Source organism: Sphaeramia orbicularis, chromosome 13, assembly GCF_902148855.1.
Source record: "Sphaeramia orbicularis chromosome 13, fSphaOr1.1, whole genome shotgun sequence".
Lineage (NCBI taxonomy): Eukaryota > Metazoa > Chordata > Actinopteri > Kurtiformes > Apogonidae > Sphaeramia > Sphaeramia orbicularis.
Genome location: NC_043969.1, coordinates 44,573,570 through 44,579,482, shown reverse-complemented (window position 1 = coordinate 44,579,482; position 5,913 = coordinate 44,573,570).

Sequence of the window (5,913 nt, the reverse complement as noted above, 5' to 3'; positions counted from 1 at the left end):
GATAACTTTTCCTCTACACTCTCTCACTCTGCCTCTCTCTCTCTCTCTCTCTCTCTCCCTCCCCTCTTCTTTCTTTCTTTTTTTTTTTTTTTTTTTTGCTGGTTCCTGTTACTAGTCTAATAGAGCGAGGAGTTCTCCGCCCAGGAAATGAGGGTAACGGCCGCAGTGTAAAACATCTGCTGTTTAACAGAGATCTGCTGCCTGCCTGCCTTCTGTCCACATCAGGAAGCCAGAATATGAACCCTGTCAATGACTGACTTTAGATCAGTAGTTTCCAACCTTTTTTGGCACGTGAACCCATTTTAACATCACAAATTTCTGGCGACCCCACACATTCAAAACTGAGACTTTTTTTTTTTTTTTGCTAAAATTAATTTGTTTTTGATCATGTAATAGTTTGCTATACTATGTTGCAAATAAACATTTATATTTGATGACATTTAGTCTCTATTATGTATATTATTGTGGATGGAGGCAGAAAAGACAGGTGTAGATCAAGGATTATTATCGTTAACGAAAACTAACAAAATGATGAAAACTAGAATTGAAAAAACATTTTCGTTAACTGAAATACATAAAAACTATAATTACAAAAAAAAAAAAAAAAAAAAGATAACTAACTGAAACTGTATTGTGTGCTTACAAAACTAACTAAAACGTATAAAAATTACAGATAAAATTCCCTTAGTTTTCGTCTTTGTCAATGTCGGATTGATACGAAATCAATTTGCTCGAGCAATTTTAGCCAGCGGTACCCTACGACACTTCACGGTCCGTCACTTCTCGTCACTTGTGGTTTCCAGTCGTCTTCTGGTCCCCACTCTACCTGGAAACATGGAGACTAAAGTTGGGAGAAAGCAGCAGAGTCCTGACTGCAATTTATTTGAATACGACGGAGAAGAAGAGAAAAGATACGACGAAACAAAAATTAATACTGAAACTAAGCATTTAGAAAATAATGAAAACTAATTAAAACTAGCAAACCTGCTCTACTAATGAACTAAAACTAACTGAATTAGAGAAAAAAAAAAAAGTCAAAACTAAATAAAACTAAACTATAATGAAAAATCTACAACTATTACAACCTTGGTGTAGATTACTGCACAAAGGGAGCATTTTATTTTCCTTGGTCAGGATATGTACAGTCAGTCCAACTCAGATTTCCAAGGCTGACAATTAATACTGAACAAACAAGAACTCAAACTATGAATTATGAAAGAGCTGCAGCATCTGAAACTGACCACAGTGAACATTTGACAGATAAACAGAACCACAGTGCTTCAGTTTCAGACTCACAGTTTGTCATGTCTTTTATGTATTGGGATTGTCTCTGTCAACTCAACATATATATTTTTATTAGTAAGTTTTTTTTTTTTTTTTTTATCAATTACTAGAAATTTCAGTCGACCCCATTTGATTTCCAGGCGACCCCACGTGGCGTCCTGACCCCAAGGTTGAAAAACACTGCTTTAGTTGCACATACTCTCTCTCTCTCTCTTTAGGCAACCATGACTGACATGTAAACAAGCTTTAAAAGGTTGTGGTGTCTCACCGACTGACCACAGCATTTACCTGAGGGGCTGTGAAGGTGAGGTGAGGTTACCAGGATGATGAAAACGAAGAAGAACAGAGCCTCAGGGGCCTGAAAGCAGCATTTCTAAAAGTAGAAGGGTGGCTTTTCAGATGATGGAGAGCCAGCAGGGTTGGGCTGTGCGGTGCACTGTCCCAGGTCTGGGTGGTTTTTAGAGGTTGGATTGTGTATTTTCTAAAGGAAGGCCAGACTAAAACAAACTGGAGATGGTTTCAATCATTTCGTCTCTGTCTCTAAATGATGATTCAACTGGAAAATAAAGATAGTAAATTGCCTTAGTTCAATCTTGGGTCTTGGAATTTTTTTTTTTTTTAAGGCCCCCCCCCCTTCACATAAATGCCTGTTGTCTTCTGTTCTGGAAAAAAAAAAGTAAAGAAGAATAGGCCATTCATCAAAACCTCTCAATAAAAGTTGACATTTGAGAGAAGGAAACAAGAACAGAAGCAAAGCAAAAAAAAAAAAAAAAATCCCCTACAATGAAAACAATAAATGAAATAAATAACAAACGTCTGGAACATAAAGGTACTACAGAGAAATGTCTGACTGTGCAGCTTTATCTCTGATTACCATTAAAGATAAGCAGGTGAGAAGACAAAAGTAAGTAACAAGTATCAAGTATCAACAACTACAGAGTTAGTCACTTGTTCTGCTGGGGTGTAGGGCCTTTAGTTGGAGAACACTGCCTCCTGCTGGACAAACATGGTACGTCTGATTTCTATTAATTTCAGTTTTCCAAGTATTTGTGTATTATTCTGTAATGTACATTTAAAGGTATATATTATGTTCATTAAATAGGTAAAGCACAGCGGTATAAGTGACATATTAAGGAGTCACATTGAGGACAAAAAAATAAATCAGATATTTTGAGAATAAAGTCATAATATATAGAGAAATAAACTAAAAATACTATAAAAATAAAGATGCAAGATTTTTGAAAAAAGCAGAACTATTACAAGAATAAGGACATAATATTTCTAGAAAAATACAAATAAGAAATATCATGAGGGTAAAGTTGTAATATTTTAAGAAATGGATCACAACATTATGTTAATAAAGTTATAATATTTCAAGAAAAATAATTAATATAAACAAGATTAAAAGCTGTAATATGTTGTGAGAAAGTACAAATACTACAAAGGTAAAAGTGGAATGTTTCTAGAATGAAATAATTAAAAGAATAAATACATGATATTTAAGAAGCCATTTAAAATATTAGAAAAAAAATGTTCTACTTATTTCTCACTTTTATAAGGAACAACTCTTACATGAATGATATCTAGGTGTAAACATTAAACAGCTGAATACATATGGAGTTTCTCAACATTTCCCTCTGAGATGTAGTGCACTTAATTACAATCCACCACTGTGTTTAAAAATACTGATACTAAACATCGAAGCCTAAATGCATGTTCTTACCTTTAACCTGGTCTCTTAACCTCTGAATGAAAGTGCCTCCATGCCGTACTGACTCCAGCATGTCTTCCCAGATGACCATGGGGCATTTCATACCCCTCACCACAAGTCCACCATGCCAGGCCCTCACCCAGGTGTCTGCGCAACATGGTCTGGGTTTCCCATCATTCACTGTGAAGTCCTAATGATTCTCTGTGTGGTTCCGCACTTAGGTCCCAATACAGCTGCGGCAACTCACTGAGCCAGACGAGAAGAATAAATGCACAATGTCAGTAAACAGAGAAAACCGGTCATAACTCATAAATAAATCTCTTACAAACATTTGACCTGTGTAGAACTCATCTGTAGCAGCAATCTGAAAAAATGTGATCGCTGACCAACAAAGTGAAGTGTGATATTATTGAGTATATTTAAAGTTATAAAACATAACAATTCCAAAGTATTTAAAAATATTTTTGATCAAATGTTCTCTGTGTAATTAAAGTAAAGAAATAATACTAAGTAGTATGTAACAAAATATTTCACACAAAAAAAAGATTTAGGTTCACCAAGTCCTTGGATACTGCAGTCTTTGTCTTCTAAAAAGTTACATTTACTTGATTAATTCTAGTTCATTTCATTTATTTTTTGAAGAAATTTTTATAAGTTTTTGTCAAACAGATGCAACTTTTTAGGTATCAAAAATATTATTGAACTAAGACAGTTAAGGGCAGAACAATGTGCAAAATTAGGTAGGAATTCATAATGACTAAAAAACTTAGGTAAAATTAGGTAAATAAATGCACTTTCCACATTAAAAGCGACTACTCCACTGAAATCTTGCTTAATATGATAAATAATGGCTTAATTTATTTGTTTTTTAATCTTTTGATATTTGTATAAACTACCTTTACAGGGTTTTCCTTGGGTTTCTATTGGGCTGGGATGCTGTGATGGCTTGGGGGTGTCATGTGGTCACCCCCCCCCCCCAAAAAAAAAAAACAAAAAAAACAAAAAAAAAAAACTGTTATTTCAAGTTGTATGCTGTATTTCCATAATGTTAGACTAATAAAGAGTCTCTCTGGCTTTAAGAAGAATAGCAGGTGTGTGAAGTACAACCTGCTATTTTAGATCAAAAGTAATTAGTAATGTTTTAAACCTGTTTAATTTAACTCAATATTTGTATAAACTACCTTTACAGAGTTTTTCCTGAGCTTTCTGTTTGTTTTGGATGCTGTTACTGCTTGAGGAGTGTCATGTGGTTGTCCAAGAAAATTTTTTTTTTTTTTTTTTTTTTTTTTTTTTTTACTTGTGTGTGTTTGTGAGTGAGTGTGTGTGTGTGTGTGTGTGTGTGTGTGTGTGTGTGTTACATTTCCAAGTGATTTTAGACTAATAAAGAGTTTCCCTGAGTATACCCTTTATGTCTTTCAATTGAAAAAAAGTCATATTATTTTGAACCATGGGAAATAGTACACAAAATAAACAACATCCAAGAGCTGCACTGTGAACAACTACAACCATCAGATTAGACGAAAGTCAATTTAGGTTAGTTTTGCTGCTTTTCACATTAATTTTACATGAATTTGATAGAGGTGTATGATAGCTGTAGAGAAAACCATACTTTAGCTTGTTTTCTTGGAAAATTATTACTTTTGTTTACTTAATAATAAGTCACCCTATTCTTAGATTTTACAATGTGCCTTTATTTTATAACTATTATAAAGTGTTCATTAATATCTGACATTTTTCATTTTTAATAAAAGTATATTTAAAGACAAAGGGCCAAAAAAAACTAACGAGTTAGCTAAAAGAACAATAGCATTAGTGAGAAGTACTTGAATTTAAAAAAAGACTACATTTCACTTAAATTTCATCATCACAGAACTTTTTTTTTACTCTTTAAATGTGTTGTACTTTTCTTTTGTGGTGTTCTATTTGTATGTTTAATTGTAATATTTTTGTTATCTTGTTACCTGCTTAGGGTCTACAGATGCAAATTAGCATGTTAGCTATAATCCGGCATATTTATATTTTATGCCTTCATACAGATGTTCATTAATGTGCACCATCCTCACCGATTTTTTTATTGAACAGTGAACAATTGAACAGTGCATATACATAATAATATTATATCAAAGTAGGATGAAAAAAAATAGTCACATTTCACAAAATATTTTACATTTCCAATATAAGGATACAAATGTAAGTAAAAATAAATAAATAAATATTTAAAAAATAAATAAAATAAAAGTTTGAGGTATAAAAATAGAAATTAAATAAATTAAATAAGATTATATACTTGACACAGTCTTTTTATTTTACTTGCTTTAGAGCACAGGTGTCAAACATGGGGCCCGGGGGCCAAATCCGGCCCGCCAAAGGGTCCAGTCTGGCCCTGGGGATGAATTTGTGAAATGCAAAAATTACACTAAGATATTTACAATCCTTTTAGCTCAGGTTCCACATTCAGGCCAATTCAATCTCAAGTGGGTCAGACCAGTAAAATACTATTATAATAACACAAAAATAATGACAACTCCAAATTTTTCTCATTGTAAACGTAAATATTTTCATGTATTTACACTAAAACAAAGTATAATTTTGCAAAAAATGCGAATAACCTGAAATGTCTTAAGAGAAGTAAGTACAATTTTAACAATATTCTGCCTGTTACTCAATGTTTTGTGTATTTGTAGACCCACTGTGATCTGTAAGTTATAATGTATATGTGTAAATGATAAACTGAGGCAGAATATTGTTAAAATTACACTTATTTTTTCAGTTTGTTCATGTTTTTCACATCTTTTGAAAGGATAGTTTGTATCAGTGAGTGACATGTCTGTTTTGTTTTTTTATGCTGTTTTTAACAGATTTTAATTTGTCTTTGTTTTTACGATGGTTGTATTTTGTTGTTCTTACACCCTGTGTTA